Source organism: Sardina pilchardus, chromosome 8 (genome assembly GCF_963854185.1).
Source record: "Sardina pilchardus chromosome 8, fSarPil1.1, whole genome shotgun sequence".
Classification (NCBI taxonomy): Eukaryota; Metazoa; Chordata; class Actinopteri; order Clupeiformes; family Clupeidae; genus Sardina; species Sardina pilchardus.
Window position 1 is genome coordinate 14762324 of NC_085001.1, and position 26919 is coordinate 14789242.

Below are 26919 nucleotides of genomic sequence, written 5' to 3' on the forward strand. Positions count from 1 at the left end.
GAACGATACCTTTTGTGTTTCCAAAAGGTTTAATTAAAAGTCATTTACGCTGTGTTTTTTTGTTGTCCTCAAACTGGCGTTGCTAAGGAAACCAAACGTTTAAGGCAACGTTTCAGTGACGAGCAAGTCTTTTAAAATGTAACCGTAACACTATTTTTTTCCCTCTGACAGGTTCGAAAATAAATGAAATCCTCACCACTCTGGAGGCGATGAGAGTGAGCCTATGAAGGGGCCAGTGACTCAAAAGAGTGGGCAATCAAAACAGGCCCATCATGGGCTGATTCGGATGCCAGACTGGCTGAGTGGCAGGGCACGGCAGGGCAGTCATGGGGTGGAAAAAGATGCAGCACGCCATCATTTCCTCAGAAAGGATGAAATGATAAGAGGAGATTTGCTGGATGTGAACAACTCCCATGGGGGGGGGGGGGGGGGGGGGGGGGTGGAGGGGATATGATGGCAAGTGAGGCCCGACATAGCTTTGAAAAAGAGATGCTCTTCTTTTGAATTGCGCACACACACACACGCACGCACACACACACGCACGCACACACACACACACAGGGAGAGGGGGGAAAAAAGAGAGGGAAATCTGAAAATGAACGGTGGACGTCCAAATTGCTCTCCCACGTTAGGGGCAATTATTTACGCAGCAAGCTCTATTTGGAAAATGACTGTGTTAGTCTTCCTGTCAGCCACCCCATACATTATCCCATCACGGCGGCCAGACACCGGCATAAAGACTGAGGGCCCTCGACTTAACTCATACCTTCATTTTTATGTCTCCCCTCCCAAGCCCACCTGACTAAATTGCAAATGGTACAGAAGATTGGTGTAGCAAGAAATAATGAAGCACCGCAGCCCATGGAAATGTAATTACCTTACACTATTGTTCCGAATAGCTATGAGGGTGACGAAAAGATGAATAGTGAAAGTAAAAACCACTGACCCTTCAAAGTCTAATTTACATTGTGCATTCGCCTGACCTTGTTATAAGATTTGGAAAGGTAATAATTTAGGGGCATTCGGCAGGGGTGATGAGTGATGGGTGGGTTCATGCGCATTGGCACCAATCTACGCCGCGAGGGGTGATGGCCACCAGCGCCCAGCCGGGTTTGGTCGATGGGGTCGGTGATGGAGACGCCCGACGGGGCAAGTCGGAGAGGGGAAGGGAGGTAGGCTGAGGGGTGTGGGTGGGGTGGGGGTGTGGATGGGGACAGGGCCTCCTGGTGTGCTGGGAGGGGGTGGGGGGGTGGAGTGGGGGGGGTGGGGATGGGATGGATGGTAAGACGAGGTGCAATCAAGCCCATCATCCAAACCCCTCCCTCTGTCCGGTTGACCTGGCTCTTTTCAGTTGACGGCGTGTTTTGGCAAGCAATCATTTCTCCCACCATGGGTCACTGTGAGACAGTGAGGAGTATTACGGTCCTCCGAAATGACCCCTGCGAAGATGCTGAGAGGATACTCGGGGGCGAAGGTAATTTTCCTACCTCTCTCGCCAGCGCTGGATGAGGCAGAGGGATCCGAGCTCCGTCATCTCATTATATGTTGCCTCCAACTGACAGTCCCTCGGATACCATCCACCTGAAAAGCAATGGCACTAATCAAAGTTGACACTTCTGAATGTCCACACACACGTCCGCACACACACACACACACACATCCAAACACACACACACGCGCACACACATACACGCGCACAAATAGAAATTTGCTAATCAAAAAGTGTGTTTCCTGGGGTGGTCTCCTGAGAAATCTGTAAGGAGAAATTGGAATAATTTATTAGTTTGCAAGTTTCTGTTGACAGTTGGTCCCAGGCTATTTATCTCCGTAATGGAGAACGTCTTCTGTATGCCAAAATTGACCATATCAAATAGCTCTTATCAGAAAATCTTGATATCTTGGCTGTGTCTTTGTCCCATGACATCTAACAAAGTTATCTAAATAATGTAACAGAACCTAACGTCTCAAATTGGCAAGATTCATTTTTTGAGAGTAACGGGAGTGCTATTAGGGTGAATATGTATAGCGATGAAATCTTGACATGTGCACAGTCAAAAGAAGTTTACACGCAATTTAATGGGAGCTTCATCGTATACATAGACGATGGCAAGCAAACCACATTCGTATAATGAAATCACACCTATGCAGATTACTTCACACAAGTGTCGTCATTTAGTTTGGACATGGTTATTCATTCATGAATTCAAGGCCTGGATATGGACTAATTCACCGCTTCTGTAATGATCCAAACAGTTTGTTTACGAGTGCAAGGGTCTTGAGGTATCTCAAAGATCAAGGTGTAACAAAGTTTCTCACCAACAAACATCTTTCAACTTTGAAAATTGAAGCTTATTATGTTTGATGGTTGTGATTCTATAATACAACCAGAAGTGGTGGAATGTCTGTCGGTGTAATTGCGGTGTCTTGACAAACAACAGAGAAATGCCATTACGCAAAGAGGTAAACCAGACACCTCTTCACAGGGAGGCCACAATTCACATTGAAATGGCATTGTTCGCACACACACACACGCTTCACCAAGGGCCTTTGCCTCAACACACCGCTAAGCTGTTTTGCAATTCAAATAACTGCGCTGCCAATTAAGCCTGAGATTAATGGAATGTTTTCTCCAGCATCCGCCATAAAGATGGGCGAATATTTGGATCATTATTTTGCCTTTATTACCCATTATATTGATGGTGACTGTCATTGCAGGTCTGTCTGACGGATTTGATGCTACGGCAAACCTGAACTGCTAGCGCTTTCTAGCTTTTGCTTGTTTCCTGGGAGAGTCCCTTTTGATGGATTTTGACATTTGCGGGAGTGTGGTGAATAAAACATTTTGACAATCACTAATAAGGCTGATTCAGAGCAAATTGCATTATAAGTATGCGTTAATATGTTGATAAAAACTCTTGAATTATGCAGTCTAGAGTAAGTTTCACTTTATAATTCAGTGCCTTTTATTCTCCACTCCATTGTGATGTCATCCCAGTGCTGGTCCTATTCTGTTTTGGATGGCCCTTCCTGAACAATGAGCCAACCATCTGTTGACACTCGGCCGGCAGTGAGGAATACAAATAGCCTTAGTTTCGGGGTTAGCGCTGGGGTCAAAGAGGGGATCAGAGAACATAGTTTAGAATTTAGTCGACAAATTTGTTCAATAATTGTTAAATAGCAATTGATAGCCTGTTGACTCACCATAATGAGTGAGTAAAATAAAGCCTAATGCTCAAATTTTTCAGCAGTTAGACAAATACACATCAAATACACGTCTTAACATATTCTGATGAACCCTTTTTTCAAAGTTTTCTGAAATAGCAGAGATTGTTCCGAAATGTTCCATACAATCTTTCCTCTTCGTTATGAACTGTTGACAAACCTCAAACACCTATACAGACTGTTGCCTGAGTTACCCAAACCAAACTGAAGGTGTATACAACATTTTGTAAACAAATCTATTTGCTCTTCCAATGTGCAAAAAAAAAAGCTTATATAAGCCCTTGATTTATTTCTGTGATAATTATGTATTTGTTGATCTACTTGTTTAAAAATAAAACACTATGCTATACTATGTTCCAAGCCTATGTTGTGTTTTCCAGCTATAAGACTGAAGGACATTACACCTTATGCTGTCTGCCTTGCATGTCTATTTGGACCACTGCCTACAATCACCTTCATAGGGGTCTCTAAAGTAACAGCACTCTGCCTAATTAGTATGCACTATCAATTAACAGATTTAATAGCCGGTAGTTTGATTAGATTCTCCGTGGCAGTGGCATGGCTAAGGCAAAATGAGGAGACCTCATCACCCAGCCACCTCTGAGTTCTGTGTTTAACAGTCTGTTTCTGTCACTGCTGTTCCCTCTCTCACCCTCGCTCACTCTCTCTTTATCTCTGTTTCCCTCTCTCACCACACACACACGCACAGGCATACACACACTCTCTCTCACACACACACACACACACACACACACAAACACACGCGCACACAGCAATATCCCCACCAGCCTGCACACACACACACACACTCTCAGGCACACACACACACACACACACACGTACATGCGCACGCACATAGTGGTTCACTAATCCACTCCTCCTCCACAGTTTTCTAATTAATGCATACATATGGTGGAGAATAGATTGGAAACAAGGCGCTGCTCCCATTTTAAATAAACCTTCACCACCTAATGAGTTGGGCCGCCATGGCTAGTTTGCCACTAATTGTGCTTTTTCTTAATGAGACACTGTGCCTCCCCTCTCTCGGAAATGCTTTCTAAAAGACTGTGAAATGCTTTCTTATGTAACTGAATAGAACACGTTTCCTGTCATTAGCAGAACTGGGAGGGGTGGTGGTGGGCATGGAGGGTGGCACGAAGAGAGAGAAAAAAAATTAACATTCATCCTGATATTCTGACATTTGCATATTATGACATTTGCTTTACTTTAATTGTATTATTTACTTGCGGGAGGTTCCTCCACTGTGTTGACATTAAAGTACTAACTCTGGGTGGTGGGGGGGTGGGAGGGGTGGGGTGGGGGGGGGTGGGAGGGTTAAGGTGAATAAATAAATAAAGGCTTAAGTAGGGATCTGCATCAGCTGACTGCATGGATGGCTATGGGCTACACCATGGTGACTGACAGTAGTGGTCTCCGCATCCATCAAAGTCTGCTTGACAGCTGCGCGCCACGGAGACAACATCATCAGGAGACGCCGGAGGCTAGCAGACTCATCAGGGATGGGTGGAAGTCAACCCGTAATGGCTGCGGGACTAATGAGACAGAAAACTTCTATACGCTGACATTCATGCATTTGGGAAAACACTATGGAAAGTGGCTGAAAAGTGGAGAGGTGGGCTTAGAGATGAGTAGGGGACACACGCTGACTGGGGCTGGAGCCCAACACCTTCCTGTTGGACCCACCCTGCTTTATCTCTGGGGGAGCACAATCCAAGCTGGATTAAAAATACAGCATCAATAACATATACTGATCCATTATGGCACACACATTGAGAAGGTGCATTATTTAAAAAAAAAAAAAAAAATGCTGGTAATATTTGAGTTCACTTCATTATTGTCTTTCATTGATTTGCTCTTGGATTTCCAGTCACCTTACAGAACTACTATTGATAACAGCAAGGCATAAATACTATTTTTGTTCACACCTTTATGAAGGATTTTATGAAGCAGCATCCATAATCCCGCAGTCATTCTGCATGAAGAAAGCATTGGTTAGATTCCAAAACTATAAATTAGACTGTCGACTGCAGACTACAGGCCACGATTCTGCCCGAACATACATTTCCGTGATAAATTGCGCCTTCAAACAAGTTTATCCCTTTCTCTCTCAATTTGGATTCATGCTATTCCTAGAGCAGATCCCTACCGTGTCAGAGGGCTAGTGTCAGTGTGGTAAGGTGGGAATTAGAATGTTGTTGTCATCAGTGCTACTTTATGTCTCACACTTTAATTGGTCTCTTTTTTCAATGAAATAGGTTGATAATATACATTAGGCTTTCTTTTGTCGTTCATTTGAATGTGAGAAGATTATGCGATCTATGAGAAATGAACTTGCACATGAGGCCGAGGGCTGTTCAATACAGATGTAATGTCTAGTATATATCTATTGTATAACTTCAGTTGCCGGCGGCTACGCAATATTAACACAAATACTGTGCATCAGCAGTGAATTTAAATGATGCAATGTGCCTTCCCTGTATACTGCGATTTGCTGTGTATATTGCCTACAGTATATTGCTGTTCATACCTTTGCATCACAAGTTAAAGCTGTTTATATTAGATCTGTCTCCTCATCAGCCAGGTTTGAACAAAGTGATTAAAATAAAACATCCATGTCTTTTCAAAATACAAACCATTCTAGAGTAATAATACTGTTTCAATAGTCATCCCCTTAACGGCATCAAATGTTCTCGCTGTGCAGCCTACATGATGTGGCTATGCACATGCTTTGAAACTTGTGACCATAAGCAAAGTGGACAGAGAAGAATGGCTGAAGCCTGTTTTCAAAATCACAGGTCAGTGAGCGCGCACATGTTTAGAATAGCGAGATGCAAACGCATGTTTTGGACGGATGCACCAGTGACTATCCTCATAAATTACAAATTTGTGAATGTTAAAGGCAATGTAGCTTTGGTGGATCAAAACAGCCACACCACCCCCCCCCCCACCACCACCACTACACACACACACAAGCAAACACACACACACACACACACACACACACACACAAACAGCACCCCAGTGTCCTCTTCTGCCAGCTGAAGTGAAGCCCTAATTAATTAATACCAATAAGAGTCCTCATAAGGTTTTTACAGTTTACTGCAGAATGGACAAAGAGATGCTGTTAATGAGGCAGTATTAAGCAGCCTGCTGTAGATTAAGCATTATGGGCTGTGTTGAGGAGGCACTGCAGACAACACTACCTGGCTCTAATGAGGGGGAAAGCAAAGATGAAGGTGAAAGCTGGCTTTACAGCTGCCATGGTCATCACAGTTGGGTTCGGACCGTCCGGCGTTGGGGCGGCTGCAGTATTCTACTTCAGCGTGAGGTTCTTTAGCAATCCATCCATGTGTGAAAAAAAAAACAAAAAAACACCCTGCTTGATTGAGTGAAGAATTCATAGTTTTACTGCTCTGGATTTCCACAAACATAGGGACTGTGGTGGTACCTGGGTGACCTATAACGTTAGCGAGGGGCTGAGTCTCTGGCATTAAAATGCGAACGCGTGCATATTTCCATGCATTAAACTTTATGAAGCATTTAAGCCACCTTCCTCCAAAGCTGTAAATCCTAACGGTCCCATTTGATATTTACACCTACCACCTTTATACAATGACAGTACTCCAACGTCATTGTTTCACTAAAACTCTTGAATATAAAAACTCTCTCTCTTTCCCTCCCTCCCTCCCTCCCTCTCTCTCACTCTCTCATTCCCTTTCTTTAGCCTATCCCATGTGTGAAAGCAGAGCAGGCAAACACATTAAAATGCACAGACTCCCTCACACACATACACACATGCATGCATAGACACACACGCACACACACACACACACACACACACACATACAAACAATTTCTCTTGAAAACACATGACAGGAGTTGTTCAAGTGTGCAGATAGGAGGCCAGCATTCGTTTTCAAACCCTCCTTTGCATACAGCCCCTATTTACAGTCCGTTCACACTGGTGTATATTTCATTGTCCAAACGCTTAATTTTGATTTATTGTCCACACATAAATTAGAAAAATATGTTTTAAAATTCCATCCCATCAATGCACCATGGCTGATGTCAAGGGATTGGCTGATATTTAACATGTCAGAAATACATATTGGATTAGTGTGCTTTGTTTCCCCACAACAGCAGGTGTTTAATCACAGCTGATGGCTAGAGTTAAATATGGTAGGACAGCCAACCCCTCCCCTGAAAAAAAATGTATTCAAGCACATAAACAAGCGAAATTCTCTCCTTAAATGAATACAAAATCACTAAACGCCAGAATTTGCATTCGTCTGGTGTTGTGTGGATTTAATGCTGAGGTTTAATGAGGTAAATGAGAGAAGAAACTTGAATTTAGATACGTTAAACGTGTCTGATGATGCAAATCTTTATGTTTTGCGTGTCTTGACAGGCATGGATGTGTATTTAGCAAGACACGTTGCAAAGCCTACCATCTTGCCTTCAGAGTCCATGCAGTAAACATATATTTTTTTCTTCTTCACATTGCGCCATTATAATCATCTCTGCCTTGGCGCCGTGATGATTTTGCCAATACTCGTTCGCTCATTGTACACCGATATTTATTTTCCACAGCAGAGAAATGATGAGACTTTTTTCATCCGGCTGCTTGGGAGAAGACATTTAGGAGAGCAAACATTTTCAAGGTCAGCCAGTGAACTGTAACAAGTCGCAGAGATTCATGGGGAAAATTGTGCGTTGTGACACAGGCCCCAGGTTTGATTAAAAGGCAAAGTAATGGGTTTTAACAGACGCGATGCGAATGTAGCCAGACCCTGTTAGCTTTTTGCAAATTACTTAACTGAACAGTGATGGCAATAAGATTGTGGTGCGGTAGAAAATGGGAAGGAGACCTCTACGCCTTTGTGTTTTCTAGTGCGCACCAAACAAATTACACAAGCTAATAGGCTCTGCGCGGGGACTGTTTTCAGGGAATTCAAATGCAGTTCCATGAGGTTTGTTTTTCGCTCCCTTTCTATCTTATGCGAGATTGGTAAAATGATGAAACCACTGGCTGCAAAACATAACATTAACATTCGCAGCTCCTGGAAAGCAAATTCGCACATTTACGAAATAAGGAGGCCTTAAATTGCGAGCTTGCTGCTACATGGGTTTAAATTTGTTTACATAATCAGATAACGGAGTGCTACCAAATGAAAATCAGAGAGCAGAACTGCGAGACACCGACCTGAGGTTTTCGCCATCAGCATGGGAGCCAGGAACACAACGTGGTGCATTTAGCCGAGAAAATATGGCGTGTCTGTTCCATCAACCAGGCCTGTCTGAAGGCTGTTTTTCATGCACTGTGAACGAGAGCACAAGGGACCACAATCTAAAGTCACACAATCAAAGGTGAGACTGCTCCTTCAGTTGGTAGGTTAGTTTCCAACTTAAGGTTCCTAAACATTGCATTTTATCACCAAAGAGCAGCATCGCAAATTACCTCTGGTAAAATTGGACAGGGCCCCGCATAGTTTCACTGAACCGATATTTGATGATAGGCTAATCAACTGTTAGCTTGCCTAGAGTTTAGTACATCTCAAAAGGATAAATCTCCTTTCTTACCCCTCTCATAAATAATTTCCATACACTGAAGAAAGGTTGAAATATAAGGGTTAGGCACAATTAATAAAGATATGTTTTAGTTTTTATCATAGCTTACTTTGGGTGAGGTAAGTGGGGGTAGAGCGTATTGTCTTTGTTGTTTTATTACATGTGGAGACACAGACCTATCCAAAATGACATTGTGACCTTATAGGTATTGAATTCAGTTATTAAATTATCCATGTGTGAAGGCTCTTGCTGTCATCAGGACTCGTAACAAACAATGGGAAAGGTCATGATACAACTCTGGAGAATGTACTGCAGTACATCACTGTTCTTACTGTATAGTCTTGACAATCACACATACAATGCATGTCATGAGTGTGCTTGTAATGTTGTATCTGAACACACATATACTCCAACAGTGCTTTAAAATGTGCCATTGATCACATTATGGCACCTTGTTGTTATTGAAGAAAGAAACAAAAAAAAACATTGAACGCTGGCTCTATCTGGCTGTTTAGTTAAGCTCTACAATAAAACGCCAGAAGGGAGGAGATAGGGGTAGAACCTACTTTTTCTTTGCCTTTGTTGAATTTCCAGTTGCCCCCACATTTATAATATATGTAATATTGTTTTGAATCCTCTTGGTGAATGTGGCAGCCATTTCCCTAATCCACCACATAACGCATATCATGAATCCATCGGATATTAATTGCAGAGAAACCATTTTTGGTGAGGCCTGCACTAATCAAACCCTGTGCTTTCGTAGAAATACCCCATTTTGAATGGTGTGGTAGAGTATGCTGGATTTGTGTCAGATTGTTGGTATTTTTTAGTGGGAGCCAGCAGCTATCAAGATTTACTTTAGGTTTGGTGTATGGTGCTGTGTGCATTATCGTATAATTGTTGTCTGCAATATATGCTGTCATTTATAATATGATTTTGTTTTGACACTGAAACAATAACTGTGAAAGTTATCCTCAATTGCACATTCTATTTACAGATGGTTTGAAAGGTTTTCTTCTGCATTCTTTGTAGCATACAATAAACATAAACAATAAACGATGTTGGGCGGTTCGCTCACATTGACTTTCAGAAAAGCTTAGTGTCGATGATGGACAAAGTACCAGACAAGCTCAATCAAATACGGTATTTTGCCAACACTTTAAAACGTTTTTCCACCATGCAAATAGAGCAACATGAACAGCGACAACTGACCGTATATGAAGACCTCTTCAGTCAGACGCTCCAAAAGAAAGAGAAAATGGCCCCCCAAGACATAATGGTTTCTGTTAAAGATGAATGAAAATGACAAATCAAAAAAAAAAAAAAAAAAAAAATCAACAAACACAACACTCTGTTTATCAAAAATCCTAGAATTTATTTTTCCTTTTGTGGATGGGGGGTGGTGGGAGTGGACAGTAGCCTGTCAGTGGCCTTGGCACAGGCTTAATTGACACCACGCTGGCGGTCCCTGTTTGCACATTAATCCAGGCCACAATTAGATGTCAGCGAACAGTGTTTCTTTTGATGATAGCCCTGGGCTCTTGCACTTGAAGCCCTAATCAGGAGTGTAAACTCTGCTATATTTCAATTTGGAGGAGCGCTGTTCCGCTAAGAGGTTCCTGGCATGGTGATAAATAAACCGCCTATTTACTCTGTTGCCTCTCTTGGACACCTAAATGCACTCTTTTTACCAGCCCCCTAATCATGGGCTCCATTTAAAGTGGCCTGTAAATCACGTCATCTCCAAAACTGGTGATTAGTGAAGTCATTTCCCCCCGTGAAGTCGGACGATGAATGCTCTTCCCCTTTTATGTAAAAAAGCATTAAGACGCTGTGGAGGTGGCGTGCACAGACGCTGACATGCCTGATGTATAGTGGGGAGGCTTGGTGTGTTGTTGAATAGACCCACATGCTGCAAATGTGAAAGGTGGCAAAGATTTACAGGAAATGCATATCAGAATATTCTGAACCCCCACAACCCCCCACCCCCACCCCCCGCCAACACACACACACACACACACACTCACTTTTAAGTGACATGTTTCTTCCATGGTTGTTTGAAGATATGTTGCTATGTAGGTTTTGATTATTTTATTTCATTTTATTTCAGTCTCATTTTCCACGACCACTCTCGTAATCCCTGCTAGAATTGGTAGCAGAGCTAAACTGAACATACTCTTTATTCAAACTTGTTTCAGATCACAACTGCTTAAAGACCTCGCCAATTAGAGACCTGTCACTATCAATTAGCCCCTCTCAATCGTGAGTCACCAGGGGGTTCGGTGTAAACAAAGGAAAGTTTTTAAATGTCAATTCTTAAAGGCTCCATTGACCGAAGTGTCCCTTAGACCCACTAAATCTCCGGTGAGATTTGGAGAATTAGCTCAGGGAAGGCAAGAAGGGCCAAAAGGACAGATGATGTTAATGTCTTTTCTCCCCCTGCGCACACACACCCAGAACAAAAGCATCGTAGACGTACTTTTAAATGAGACACACATTTCAATTTAAATACCCCCCCCCCACACTCACCGTCTGTGGCCGCCATGTACCTGCTTAATTGATTGAGACTCGTCATTGGCTGAGAATCCTCACACACTCCACCATCTACATCTGTGATTTAAAACTTTGACATTGCACCCATTCACAGGAGAAACATTGAAGAATAATTTCTGCTGCTTGTGTTGGGAGTCTGTGTGGTCTTCACACCTTGAGCAGAGCGGATACGTTAATGATGGGGGGGGGGGGGGGGGGGGTCTTATTTAGAGAAGAAGGTTCATCTTGAACTGAACCTCCTTAGCAGCGAGCGCTTGGATTGTTTTGTTCTGTGGTGGATTTACGCCTTAATTGACAAAAAAATTTGCTGAAGGTATTATTAGCCACTAACACGAGTGGGCTATTAGGGAGACACAAGGGGCTAAATGAGCTCTTGAATTACTGAATGATTGCATCCCTGAAAGATTTAAGTGACAATGTGTCAAAACAAACATCCAAGCAAATAGCACAGGAATATTGTCAATTTTTTTTTCATATCAGTATGTTTTCGCCCATGTCTCTGTAAACGTTGCGCCTCACTATGTCTGTTTAGTCATACACATAAATAGTCTCTGGCTGAACATTGGTAGTACGTGCTTTTATGTCCATTTTGTTTCTTCAACTAATTGGCTGTCAATAGTTCCCTGATTTGAAAGCAAAATAAAAAAAGCTCCCCCTAATAAAAAGAGCCTTTCATGTGTCTGAGAAAGCCTGGTAGTCATTCACTGGCATTCAGGTTAGCGTTAAGCAAAGATCTAATATAAAGTGGGGTTACCACAGACAAGAGGCACTTCACACACTGGCTTTTATTATTGGATAGACGTAAATGTTGGGCCTCTATTAGACACCGGGAACTGAAAACCAGCTTGAAAAGCCTGTTTCAATTTATCAGCCAGAAAATTTTGAATAAATCACCAAGCTGGCTTTATGGGGTCCTCTCAAAATGCACTTCTTCCATAGGCCATGGGGTTGCAACACAAAAAAAACCCTTTCTCTTTCTTGGTCCAATATTCTTTCATGTTTTTCATTATTTTTCTTTCTCATTCAAATGGAAAATACAATTAGAATGGTCTGTGGCTTTTTCCTTCCCCTCCCCTCCCACCCTCTTCTCTTGCTGTCCTCAGGTTGGGATGTGAGTACTTCCTTTCACTAAATGACTTGAAATAATGAGGAGTCGTCCCCTCCCCACCCCAACCCCACTTTTTCCATGCGAGCTGCCTGACAACCGGAGTTGTGCCAGGGATTCAAAAAGGCACTCACGGCAAGCCGAGCAGGCATCCTCTCCTCGTCTCTCTGTGTGCTAGCCCCGCTTCGTTTTTTGCATTGTGCACTCACCCTTAATTACAGTAAAGGGGAGTCGAATCCCTCCGCGCCCTGGAAAAGGAGAGAGACACACACGGGCCCCCGGTATATGTGGCCCGCCCGGCATGCACCTGCACTTTGAGTGTTTATATTGAGGTTGAAGTGCCCAAAGTCAATGAATGCAATCAAAACACTCACCGGCGGCACAATGGCAACACAGAAAGTTGTGTTTGTTCGCGGCGTAATAACCTACCCCTCTGCGCCACTGGCTGGAAGTGTTCCCTCACCAGACTGTTTTCAGTGGAGAGGAGCTCACGGTTAATATTAAAAGTATCACTTGGAGATCATTTTCATGGGGGCCAACAGTAAATTAATTTGGCCTAGTAATATTCATGGCCAGATTGTCATTTATTGAGTTTATTTGAAGAGGGTAATTAATAGCTTCTGTAAATACATTTGGCTGATGTGCTGTGCAGTGGGAGGTTAATTGGGCATGAGGAAACTCTAATAATCAAAAGGATTAAAACAGCAGGAACTGAATACAGCCCCTTGGAGGCTTATTAGAATAGGTAAACGGCTTGTCTAGGATCCACTTCTGTCGACAGTCATTTCAGAATGCGAGCAAAGGTTGTTATGCCCTGTGAAATTAACCCTCTACTCCATAATAGTCTTAAAACAAACTGTTTTTGTATGCAAATCCGTAGAAGTGCTTGAAGTGGGCCGGAACGTACCAAAAAACAGTTCCGGCACTTTTACATTTTTGTCCTTGGCGTTCCTACACTTGTACTTGCATTCCGCTACTTCTCAAACATTGCCGGTACCCACATAATTAATGAACGAGGAACAGGCGCACTAGAGGATTTCTTGCAGGGTTCAGAAGTCGCTTACCACTAATCAAAAAATAAATTGCCACCCGACATCCAATCAAAAAATAGCATTCCTTGTATCCGGGTAAAATTCCAAAATAGATCATCCTCTCCCGGCACCACACAAACACAAGGAGTGCAGTCAAGTTGATAATGAAAGAGCCAGATTGGATGAATACGGTAACCTCGACGGTTTGTTCATTTAGATTTTATATTTTCCAAACCAAATTACTTGCCTGATCAAAATGATAACAAGAACAGACTGATATGTGGGAATATAGGCCTATCCAAATTCGTGCACATTATAGTAGGCGACATGCATACAGTTCTCCATCCATCTCCACACCCATACTTCTCGGTGGAATTTCTCACAAACTCTTGACTGAACATACTGTATGGCTAACAATATTTAATAAACAGCAGACCTTACCAAAAACGGGGATGCAACGCATTCCGCTATACAATAAACTGTTCGCGAGTAAACAGGTTTTGAAATTGCAGCACAGTTCTGCATGTTTTTTGGTCTACAATTCTAATGTAATAGCAATCCAAATGAATGAACTTTTGGTCCTAATCAAAGATTCAAAAGTTGGTCTGGGCATGCACATCAATAGTGCTTTTGGGTACATGGCATCTAGTATACTGTATGCAAGAGCATTTTACTTCAAGTCACAAATGCATTGGAGTATTAGGCATTCTTCATCCAGTGGTTCAGTGACTAGACTTAATAACATATGTAACATGTATGTCACTGACTCAGTACATGAAGTCTTGTAAATTGCTAAGCCATAGAATATCCCATCATCATGATTCTTATATTGCTAGATTCCAGACGATCCCACCTAAAAATGAATAGTTATTTCTACTGGCATGCTTCCTGGTGACCTTCATGCAAAAACTCAAATTATTTTTCCTTATATGCATATTATGCAAGTATTATCACATTATACTTTCTCTGAATCGTTAAAATCCCTGTCCTAAAAATGCAACAAAAATAAGATATACCATAGATGGCCCTTACAATGACAAATCACACTGCCTAGGTCTCAAAGGATTAAGGCTTCCTTCCATAAAACTGGCTAGAAGTCATTATTTAAGGGGTCTTTTTTAAAAAAATAATTCTGAGCTACCAACCTATTTAGGTGGTCGAGGGGCCCTTCTCACGTCTATGCCCACGAGGCACAAATGAGGTTCAGTGTTTGTTCTACACATATGGACGCAATGCAATTTGAAGATGCTTCAATATGTTACAACAAACTCAGTTAAATTTATATTGTTCACAGCAGTGTCTCTTAGCACTTTAATTGCTCAGAAAGAATCAAATGTTGTTAAATAGGTCAACCTACTGTATAGTCAATTATTATTACAAATGCCATTTGGTATGCTGCATGGAAAATCATTCCTTAACTAGATAAATGTATACTGTAGATGCACCTCAAAGCATTGTTTTTCACAGTAGAAATGATGTGATGATGATTTCATACTGTATGCGAGGGCGTGCTAGAGAACCGGCACCTTTTCCCCTCCACTTCAAGCACTGATCCGTAGGTGTCAGATGCAGAATCTTTGTGAGATGACAGCAACAGTGTCTGAACTGGCTGATGTCCTGAACTGACCCAGATTTGGGTGAAACCGTTGCCAGGGATGCTAGTTCAGCGATTGTTGGAGTTATCTGTTCTAGATTCAGCATATGATCCGCCTTCAAAGATCCGCCTGAAATGTTTTGGTGATAACACTTACGGAGTGGAGTCGAGATTTCAATGGGCAACTGACCCAGATTGGGTGAAACCGTTGCCAGGGATGCTACTGTAGTTCAGCGATTGTTGGAGTTATCTGTTCTAGATTCAGCGTATGATATTCAAAGATCTGCCTGAAATGCGTTGGTGTTGTTAACACTGTTACGGAGTGGAGTCTAGATTTCACTGGGCAACCTGTTTGCACTCTTAAGCCATCACGCTTGGTGAGATGCTTCTAGGGGGCTATGGCACAACGGACAGACTAACAGAGGACTGGGCCTGATTGTCCTCTCTTGTAATGGACGTTGCTCCCCCCCCCAACCATAGGTGTGTCTCCCCCTCGCCTGTCCATCCAAATGCTTTTTCAGGGACTTCACCTGAGTCAATTATGTGATAAATTACACTAATGAACAGAACATAGATGCCTCAAATTAACCAAGTGGCTATTAAACAGAGCCCTTTCACTGTGGTTGTCCACGTCACCGCTGGTCAGTGGAGGGAGGTGTTAAACTGTGGCACAGAGCATGTAGTGATCAATCTCCACAGGGCTAAGTGGGCTAATTCACATGACTGGCAGAGAGACTTAATGAAGTGAGACAACTTAAGGTAGAAGTACATGAGTGTTTTGTCCATAAAAATATATCTGATTCCCAATGATGGAATGTGTCCTTTTTTTAGCCACACCTATTACGGCTTGTTTTGTCACTCGAAACATTAGCATGAATTTTGAGCTTAGTCACAGATTAAAGATTAAAAAAAAAATCTATGTTTCCTGATGTATGCTCTTTTGCACGCTTAGACCATTCACTGTGTCTAATCTTAAATTAGAAAACATGCCATTTAGGTAATTTTTTTTTAGCATTTGTCAACAAAACTGATTAACATATACATTTAAGAGAGGCTTTGCAAAGAAAAATAAAATAAAGATAACTCGGTCATAGAGATGCATTTCTGTGAGGTATTTTTTTTGCCACCCTGTAGCAGCTCTGCATCGTCGGTAGACGTTCAGCTGTGCTTGTGCCTTCAGCTGATTACTTTCAGTCTTCCTCCCTTCTCTCTCTCCCTCTCTCTCTCTCTCCCTCCCTCTCCCTCTCTCTCTCTGTACACATTGTGCTGTGATGAGTTTTTAAATGGCTCGCGCCATGCGAGCGCGCGAGGGAGGGAGAGGGCAGCGGCGGCGGCGGAGGAGGCCCCAGCCGGCTGAATGGAGGGAGATGGCAGGCTATTTGAATACTGATGGGCCCCTCTGCTTCTCCCATTTCCATTAATGACATGCTCATCAAGGGCAAACAAAAGGACCGACCGCCTCCCAATTCCAGCCTCGCCTGGCTGTCACTGTATGGACGCCCGAGTGTGTTTGCGGCGCACGCCTCCGTATGTGTGTGTGTGTGTGTGTGTGTCGGGGTGGGCGGATTGGTGGGTGTGTGTATCCAACTGTCAGTCCTGGGGATGGAGCTCGGAGACCCGCGCATTAATGAGGAGTGCTCTGCTCCGTCAGGATGGACAGGTGCTTCCGCAGCCAGGACATGCTCCATTCCCTCTCCCTAAACCACCGCGCGGCCCTCTCCTCTTTCACCAACCCCCCCACACCCCCTCTCCAACCTTCACCTCCAACACCACACACACACACACACACACACACACCCCTGCCAGACACCATGAAATGCCCAAATTAACAGGCCCATCATGTCACAGGTCCGTTGCCCCCACGAAGAGAGCAGAAAATCAAGTTGTCACACTGGGCTAACGCGACGCCGCCACCAAAGCCCACCCAATCCTCTCGCCCAGGGCTCCCCTATTATGGGATGTGCCACGAGACGGGACGGATCAGAGGGCCTTGATGTAAACTTGAGATGCATTCGGCTTTCTTGTTAATGGCCTCTTCCTGCTGAGCGAGACTGCGGGCGGGTGGGCGAGAGACACACGAGAGACTGAGAGAGAGAGAGAGAGAGCGCGAGCAGGGGGCCACGAATGTCTCTCAGGGTTTGCAAAGACACCTTGGAGAAGGGCATACGGAGCATCACTTTGGTCCCCCGCTGTATAACAAGACGGGCTGTTTATTTGAAACAGCTCGGGCTCCGATGATGCAATATTGATTCATTTAAAGGTGTTCGCAAATAAATGGGAAGGTGAATTAATGAATGACATGGAAATGTTGCACAGGACTTCCACTATCAATTACAGCGGTCTATCGCTCGCCCACTGCTTCCATTTCTCATAGCGGATTGGTGTGTGAATACCGACTCCGTGGCTTTCTGTACAAAATAAAGCGCAGCAATTCAATCAAATCTTCCTGTACAACATATTTCTTCCCTCTTTGCCCTGTGTTCACACACATGCTTTTCTTCTGCAGGAGAAGAGAGTAGAAGAGAAGAGAGAGGAGGGGGGGGGTGAAGCCTCTCTGAAGAGCAAGTGAAGAGAGGGAGGCAATAAACGAGGGGTGGAAGTAACATATGCAGCCGCATCTCTCTCTCGGCCCGCCGATCCACCTGCTCTCATCTGCAGTCTGCAGCTCTCTCTTTCCCCTGCCAAATGAGGTGAGAAAGGCGATCTGCTCGCGGTTGATTCATTGCTATCAAATTGAACTTTATGAATGCATAAAAGTTATAGTTTCAGCCAAGCCCAGAGATAATGCACATAAAACTGAAAATAACTGTGTTCTAATAGTCACCATAAAGCCACACAAGAGCACTATAACTTGCCTTTATGGCGAGCGTTAATATGCATGGTACCTTGGTTGTGTGTATGCCCTTCGTTCAGAGGTGTGCTTCACTAGTTTACATTTAGACAATATTTCATCGCATGGTTCCGGTGTCTGATTGCACAAATCCCTTTTGTGTGAAGTTTTCCCATAAGTATTAGAGTGAAAATACATAGATAGGTCTTTACTCGTTCAATGTGTGATGGATCTTTACGAGCAAAGTAAGCAGAGAAATTGTACCCCTAAAGAAATGTGATATAATAATGCATATGGCATTTCATGAATAATTGCATAACACACATGCTTTTGTAAATATAAGATTTTTTGTTGGTTTCTTGTCTTAAGTCCATGTCCCCTCCACTTTATGGAGTGATGGGTCTCATTGGTCATTATTTGCACGGCTGGTTTTCCGCGCAATGCCTACTTGGCAAATTTTGTTTTTCCAGCCTTGGTTCTCCAAATCAAAACACTATTTAGTCCGAAAGCGAAGCTTGATCCCTCTCTTGTAAAGAAGCCCATTGTCTGTCAAGGGTCACTCTCCATAGTCAAATGGTGGCCATTGTTCTTCCTGATCCAGTCGGGTGCGTAGCCCTCTAAGTGGAACCATTCAGCGAAATGCACTTCTTCACTTTTTTTAATTTTGGGGAAACAGTACTTGAGTCGCGTCTCTCTGTGCCTCAGTGACCATCAGGAGCTGCGTTAAAGGACAGTCGAGAGTGAACGTGATTGAAAGGCATTCACAACCGACTCCTCTTTCAATTTGTTTCAATAAAGAAGAGAATTGGCGTTAACTCTTGACGGTTAATCAGGAGTAGTTCTCCAGTGTTCCCGACTATACCAGGACGTTCATTTTAATTGGTGCCGTGGAATTTTGAAAGTCATCGTTATGTCAAAGCATGAGCCTAGCACCTTCACTGTGGTTATTTATATATATATATATTTTTTTTTTTTTACTCAGAGGCTGTATGGAGTGTGTTGTGTGTTGTGAATGCCTCTGCACTGGAGTGGATGGTGTGATATGATGGAGGGGTTTTGATTGACGAGGTCAGTTGCGGCTGATGTTTAACTGTCTGCTGCGTGTCATAATCCAAAACATAAAGACATTACACGAGATGCACTCCCAGCACTCTGCTGTCTGGCCCGGGGCTTGGAACACCCATTAGATTCCCATTCTCATACCTCAGCGCTCGCTGGGCTTATCAATGGAGAGTGCAATAAAACGAGAAGCCTGATGATGATGTGGACAGCATCATGGTTCAGGGGGGGGGGGGGGGGAATACTGTCACATTTCCTCCGAACATAGAGCTCGGTGCTACATAAATTTAGCGACTTGTTTGCTGCGCCTAGTGGCATGTGGCTGTGAAAAGCCTCTCTGTCGCGGAGTAATATTTTACATAGCACTTTGCTGTCGCCGATGGTGGAAGGTACTGATATTGTTGCAGTTAAGCGTCGTATCCCGGGGTCGTAAAAAGAGCACGGCGAGGGCTGTAAAGGAACGGACGGAAGGGGTGGTGGGGGTGAAACGGCTCTCTCTGCCACGCGAGGTGATGGATGCGATCAGGGCCGCGCTGACAGATGATCTAACAGGTGTTCATAACAACTTTATAAGGGCGCTTATTTATGGCGGGCCACAGCGCGGCGTCGTGGATCAACCTCACCAGCTGCAAGCCGTGGCACCTTGGGGGCCAGATGTAGCCGTCGGCGCCGTCAAATTCTGTCCGGAATCCTAATTAGCCAATGATTCTCTGGGAGAGGTTACACCGGCACAGAATGAAGAGGAAGGAGGGGGTGAACAACGGGACCGGCGGCTCACTGTCTGTTAATAAAGCCAGAGTAAACAGCCGGGCCCTGCAACAGATTGCCTCTTCTTTCTGAACAAAGGAAACTTCCGTCAATGCTCAAAGCTGAGCCAACGCGCACTCTGGTCAAGAGAGAGAGACGGCACCGTTTCTGTGGAGAATTAAATGCACCCAATCAACATGGTGGCCGCTAAACATGGGGACTGCTGTTGTTGTTGAAATTTTATCCTGAAAAGCAAGCTGAACAGGGTTGGCTGCTTAAAAAATGTTTGTCCTTCAGCACATATCCCATGCCAGAACAACTGATCACGCTCCCCCCCTCTCTCCAGAAGGGCTTTTGGTTAGGAGGAGGAAATCCATGCAGCTTTATTAAATGGCGAGCGGAAAATGGATGGCCGAGCGCTCTGTGGTGACGTGTTATTCTTTTATAAAACATTGCCTGGAAGTGTGGGAGCGGAGGGGCGAGCGTGTCAGGGAGGTGATGAATGGCCCCGGGGTAACATCTTCACTCTTGACCCCCCGCGTGTTTGAATAAGCAGTGCATTAAAATGGAGATCTGCAGGACCTTGTGTTTGTGGACCGAACAAAAAAAAAAGCGAAGGAAAAAAAAATAGAAAGAAAGAAAATGGATCAGATTCGAAGGAGACCAAGGGCTTATGGTGTAATTGAGATGCCAGTGCGGTTGGCCACAAAGAGGAGCTTCACTGGTTGCAGGCCCCAGGCTCTACCACAGCCCAGTGTGGGTTGATGCGAGATGCGGACCTGAGCCGCAGAGAGATCTGTTGGGAGGGCCGTTTAGCACTAAGCTAAGCTTAGGGGTCCAAACACAAACAGTGAACATGATATGAAACAAGCGTGTGTAGTGGTGTTGACAGTCCTGGAGAGAAGGCCTGCAGCCCAAACCGTAATCTCGCCGTCTGTGCTCCCAACCTACTTAGCATTTCACCAAACAAGAGTGATAAAAGCCCCGTGCTATGACGGTGACTTTTTTTTTTCTTCCAGTCGTCACTCTTTTTAACGTGGTGAAATATGACCACAATGCAAACCACCAAACCCTAACTTCCTCTTTAAATTCGCAAAGAAAAGGGCTGTTTTTTTATCTGCAAATTAATTCTCATTAATGTTGAAGGGTTCGGTGGTAGCGGCAGCAGATGGACCCACTAATGTAGCGGATGAGTCTGGAGGTCCAGATGTGGGTGTTTTACCCCAGAGAGGGGACTCTATTCCCTGTCAAAAAATGCACACAGCCCTGGACCATCATTGCATGCCGATAAAAATAAAAAAAAGAGAAAAGGCGCTGGCCTAATTGGTCAATGCTATCCAGAACCATGGCCTGTCCTTGAAAGGGGACAGCCGATTCAAAGGACACCAAGAGATTTTTGTTTGTTTGTTTGTTTGTTTATTTAGTTGGCCTTGATCACTTGTTTGAAATACAGAGAGAACTGGTCAGTCATGTATAAATGGCATTTAGTTGCAGCTCCAAATCAGGAAGATGTGGATTTAAGTTTGATTTGGCAGGGGGGGAAAAAACACCATGTGCTTTTGTTATACACCATTATGTCCTAGAATATGTCCATGACCCTGTGGGATGCAAAACTACGTTTTGGACTACATCTTGCAGTCTGCTATTCTTAAATCCAGATCAAATGTGCTGACAATGAAGTTAAACTTGAAGACTTAGTCTCAAAATGGTTCTTAAATGTCTAGAGAGGGTTCTTGCTCAATCTTAAACAAGTAATTTCTTCTGAAACAAAAATTTGCTAAGATACTCTCAAGAAATTCAAACCTCTTGTAACTTTTCCCTCTCTTCACAAAGCGTGCGGATTAAAATGTATTTACAAGAGCTTTATGGTCGTGTAGGAAGCAAAGAAAAGAAAAGGAGGAAAAAAAGAATTCCAAAACATTGCAAATCCTATAATTACCCGCTATTATAGAGAAAGTGGAAAACCTGCCAGTCTATTATCCCAGCTGACTGAAAAGCCATTTGGGAGTGGATACCACCCCCTTGTCTCCCCAGTCCATTCATCCCGGCCCCAGGGGGGAAGGGGGGGGGGGGGGGGGGGGCGGGGTGGTGGTGGTAGCGGGGGCCAAGCGCCGGGTTGTGGGGAAGATGGAGCACTATGGTATCCGCCCCCCTGAGCCGTCCTTCATGGACTGTCCTCACGGTTCTCAGAGTCACGTATCTCGGCAACACCACATCAAGGGTGAACGGGCGACACATGGGCCCATTGAAAGCACTAACAAGTGCCAAGCGGGTGCCTGACCCGGGCTGCCCCTCTTCACAGACCCGGCCCCTCCCCTCCGTCCCGGTGAATGACACGTGTCTGAATTGGAGCCATCTGCCCCAATTTGCGCAACATATTTGACCACAATGGGTACCCAGTTATCCCTGACAAAAGGTCCGCAGTAGGCTATCTTTAAACATGCAGAGGAGCCTCTGAGCGCAGTCGAGTCCATTCACCTGCGATGCAACTAGACAGTGTCTCTTGTCTGGCAATTAGCACGCATCCCACCACCAACGTTTAGCTGGAATCCTGAGGGAATGTCCTAATTACCATCAACAGAAAAAAAGCTGTTTATCACCAGATATTTAAAAACCTTGTCTACTGTCAGCATCAAAACATTAGCCTTTCATGCATATAACATGTTTGTAATAACTGAGTTAGTTTACTGAAATTGGCTCCATTTGTAGCACTTAGTATTTAAACCTAATTTTAAGAATATTTTAGAACAGAGATGTAGACACGAATTTGTGTTGAGTAGTTAATGTATTTTATTTTGGCTGCAAGTCTACCATCTTGGTGATGTGTTGTCCTCCGCTGAATTTATTGATTCTGAATCGATCATTACACGTGTCTTTTATCATTCTGATGTATATGCTTTCATTTTTGGACCACCCCTGTCTACAGTTCATATACAAAGGAGAAGCTACACTGCAATGTGCAAGATATGCATACAAAAATGCATAGACCCTACACCAAGATTGATAAAGGTCACTTTGGTAATGGTCACCATTAATAACGATCATCGACATGGACAACACTTATACTTGTGACGCATGTAAAACTCATATGTCAGCAGTGACCGCAAAAACCCAACCCAAGGTTGCAAAGTAGCAGCACTGAGACCCCTGAAGAAGAGAAGTCCATGTCTTTGTCCTTCGTAAACATCTCCTATGCATTAGACAGGCCCAGAACCATGGCCTATCGCCTCTCCTCTTTTTTTTTTTTTGCGGTTGGAAATCCACGGCTCCCTCCATATGGCCACCATCATGGGCAGCTCGGGGGCCCGGCCGTGATTTATCCTGTCCCCTTACCCCAAGTGGATCGTCCTCTCATAATGGCAGTCCATTTACAGTAATGGTGTTACGCTCCTCGCACTTTCTTTCTGAGTGAATATTAAACAGGCCATGCGGCCCAGGCGATGGCTCCTGAATGTTTTTATTTTCTTCTCCTTCTATTTTTTTTTTTGGTCTGATGTAGACCGAATGACATATCCAGCGAAAGAAAAAAGAGAATTAACTGCCCTCATCTTTGAGAGGCTTGCAGCAGTAGCCCCTCAGCATTCGTAAACATGGAAGAAAGACCGAATCGTTCAAAGCCAAGGCGGCCTAAAAGCCCAAATGGGCCAGAATGACTTTATATTTTATGCATGCCAAAGTGCCATGGGCTCCATGGCTGAGTAAGGCCCCACACTGTGGCGTTACTCTCTGTTCAAATAGATCACGACTCCTCCGAGCCCAAGTGTAATGGGAAAATGTCAAAGATTAATAGACTCTAAATATTTTAAACCAGCCTATCTATTCAACACATCAGTTATTAAGTAGAAACAGATTATTTCTCTGACCTTTCTCAAGCCATCTAGGCTATGGGCACCACCCACAAATTTTGCAATCGGTTGTTTTGGGGTTGGCTGTGAAAGGGGCTGAAGATCTACACTAATGGGTCGTGCCATAGAAGTGTATACAGGCAGCCATTTACAATAAATCACTTTCACGGAGGATAAGGGAAGCCTCCTCTGGAGTCATTAGCTGTGGCATGCAGGTGAAATTTGTGACTTTCTGATTTGAAAGAGCACATGTGCAAATGGATGCGTAAATTCATTTGTTTACTGTTGTTGGAGTGGTGCACTGAGCTCCGAATTGGACCAATTGGCATCTGCCATCAATCAAAGTTCGTTACGGTTTTTTTTTTAATGTATATATTGCTCAATGTGCACAACAGGCCTACATAGGGTGTGCCCTGTTTGCACAAGCCCATGGGTGATTCTATGGCTGTCGTAGATCAAGAAATTTAGGCATCAGATAAATGAGTGTAATTCATGTGAAGTTGAACAAATTCTTTTATGTTTTATGTGAAGTTGCATTAAAGTAAACATGTTTGTAACAACTTATTTGTTTAATATCCTAGTTATGATACAGGTCTGATCCATCGTGGTTATGTGGAAATAGCAGTTTGTAATAGACAGAAACACAATGACACTTTATTATCAACAATAACAGACAAGGTAGTTTGTGCGCTATGAATAGAAATTCTGTTTTGATTCAGTTTTAATGATATTCAGCCAAATATGGTATATACTTAGTTTTGTATAAGCAAATACTAATGCACAATCAAGAACAAATTAACTGTGCCGTGAACTACAGCGTCAGTCTTTCAAGCACTAAACACATCACTTAATAAGTTATTTGCATGAATTGCCATGAACAACCCTTCTTCTCTGCTGCGTGGATGTTTTGAAGTTGTGCACTAACAGCAAAAACCTAAATGTGTTGCTTTGTTTTTTTCCCCTCCTTGGACCATAATTGACTTCCCCAAGATATTGTCACATTTAGGCAATGAAACACCTGCCCTGAGCGCCCTGTTTTTTTCTGCAAAGGCCTGCTTTCCCCCCCTCTTTCTTAAACCCTGTTAAATGTGCAAGCACAGTGATAAACCGCTACAGTACTTGAGTCACTTGTGCTGGATATCCTTAAAAAGGGAGCGGCTTTAACACCTCTTTTTGGGCAAAGCCTTAATTCAGCCATGTAATCCGGCTTGATCCCTTGTTTTGTGCCTTAACAGCTACCAGCAGTGGAAGGAGTTTGCACATTCAAGCTAGCACTCTTTTGACATGGAGCCCTCAATTAAAGGCAGCTGAAGCAGACACAATCCTATTAAGGACTAGTGGTTAAGGGGTGTGTGTGAAAAAAGAAAGGTTGGGTCTTTCCCTTCTCTCTGCATGTGTGTGTGTGTGTGGGTGTGTCTGTGCTCGCATCTGAGCAATTAACTCTTCATTTTGCAATGAGGCCACACAGTGGATCCACAGATGGACAGCTGATCCAGAATCCCTATCTGAACTCCTGATGACAGTTTGAGGGGTAGAGAAGAATTAAGAGCGAGACACTGGCGCTGTCCTGTGTTAGATGTCAAGGACTTTGAGCATGTTGTAGCAAAAACGGTTCGACAAGAGACCGCTCTGGCAGCGGACCCCCCCCCCTCTGAGAGATATTGCTAATACAGCCGCAGTCAGTTTCCAATGGACTCCATGATTCATGATGGTGATGATGAGCAACATAAAGCAGTTTCATGAAGCTGTTATTCAGGACCTGCCAATGTTTGGGTTCACTCTCAAGGAAAAACACACTGATTTACTCTGCAAAAAGCTGTGCTGCCTCTCAGTGGCCAAAAATATAACTTCTTTGTCATACACCTCCTGATTGTTCAATTAAATGATTAGTCTAGATTATTAGAATATTAGTCTAGATTAGGTTAAAATGGACAGGATTAGCAGACTACTGCCTATTTAAAGCCTGGTTTACCCCAGCATACAGTTCTTTATTATTATACCAGGGGACATTCTACAATTCATTGCCATATTTGATGGTGTTCCCAAAACTGTGGATCATATTTTACTGATATAGCAATGTAACGTAAAAGGATGTGTTAAAACACTGGTCAATGAGTCATTGTCCACCCAAGGGGGTATTGTACCGATTCATTGTGTCCACCTCCTTTATGGTGTGGACGTTCATAAATGGTTGTGACATGGATCTAACCTGTGGGTGAACTGAGGATCTTTTCAGCTGCTGCTTTAAATGGCAAAAAAGTTTTCCAGGTCCATTTAAATGCTCTAATGCTGAGCACATTCATCACAGCATAAAATTCAAGCTTTGACAGCACCAGCACCATTAACAGCCAATCCTCACAAACTCACACACCTGGACAACATAGACATGACACACACACACACACACACACACACACACACACACACACACACAGACACAGACACACACACACGCACGTACACACAAGCACAACGTACACACACTCTTTCAGAAAACCCAGTAATCTCTTGCAGAATCAGCAAAATGGCTTGACTTGCAGGGCCAGTCTGTCTCTAAAAGAAACTTAGGAATAAATGAAAACGTTGTCTGGTAGTGTACATTTTTATTTAATTGAATGTGCCAAAAGAGTGCCCATTAATTTTGCCTCCTAATAAATGCCTGCGAGCATGTTTATGCTAGCAACTGTTTTTCTGTGCAACACAATTAAAGAAAACATTGCGCAATGCCAGATACTTTTGTCAAGCTACTGTGAATGAATTGATGGATGGTACTTAGACACAATGCAAGCGAATGCAATGCTTCATATTTAACCTCAATGCTCTTGGCTTTAATGCTTTTTCTAACAAGGGTCTGGGAAGACATGGCGCTCTTCCATTGATGTGAAATTAAAAAGCAACCATACTATGCTTTTCAGACCACAGGACTCATTTTGTGCGCCTAATGTATTCGCATAAAGCAAAGTAACATCCCATCAAGTGCAGCAATTTGGCTTTTTCCCCCCACTCATGCTGTTTTATTGCAATAGGCAATTTGTACCACTCAGCATGACAGTGTAAACTGAATCAAGATTAATTTACATGCAAAAGAACACTTAGTGGAGCAGCATGGTAAGCAAACACATTGTCTCGATTGCTGAACTGGAAAAGAAGCGTAGAGACTGCGAGAGCGAGGGTTGAAATTAAGGAGCATCAAATGTGATTGTTTAAGGTAGGCAGAGCAGCAGGAGAATACTGACTGCTTTCATCTGTGAAGAGAAAAACGGGTTGTGGAGATTGTAAACCTGCACAACACACTGAGCCAGAACGAGGCAAATATCTACCATTTGGCCTTTTTTTACTTACAA

The 26919-nt window shown here is 43.5% G+C and overlaps 1 protein-coding gene across 1 annotated transcript in view; it reads right to left on the reverse strand.

Moving 5' to 3' along the window:
• Window positions 1–8761, reverse strand: part of otpb (orthopedia homeobox b) — a 31574-nt gene extending 22813 nt beyond the window's left edge. The window contains exons 1-3 of the mRNA XM_062542905.1: window positions 8702–8761; window positions 8447–8561; window positions 1488–1581 (exon numbers count right to left, since the gene is read on the reverse strand). The gene's annotated coding sequence lies outside the window, so the exon portion shown is untranslated. The remainder of the gene's footprint in view (window positions 1–1487; window positions 1582–8446; window positions 8562–8701) is intronic.
• Window positions 8762–26919: the final 18158 nt, after the last annotated feature.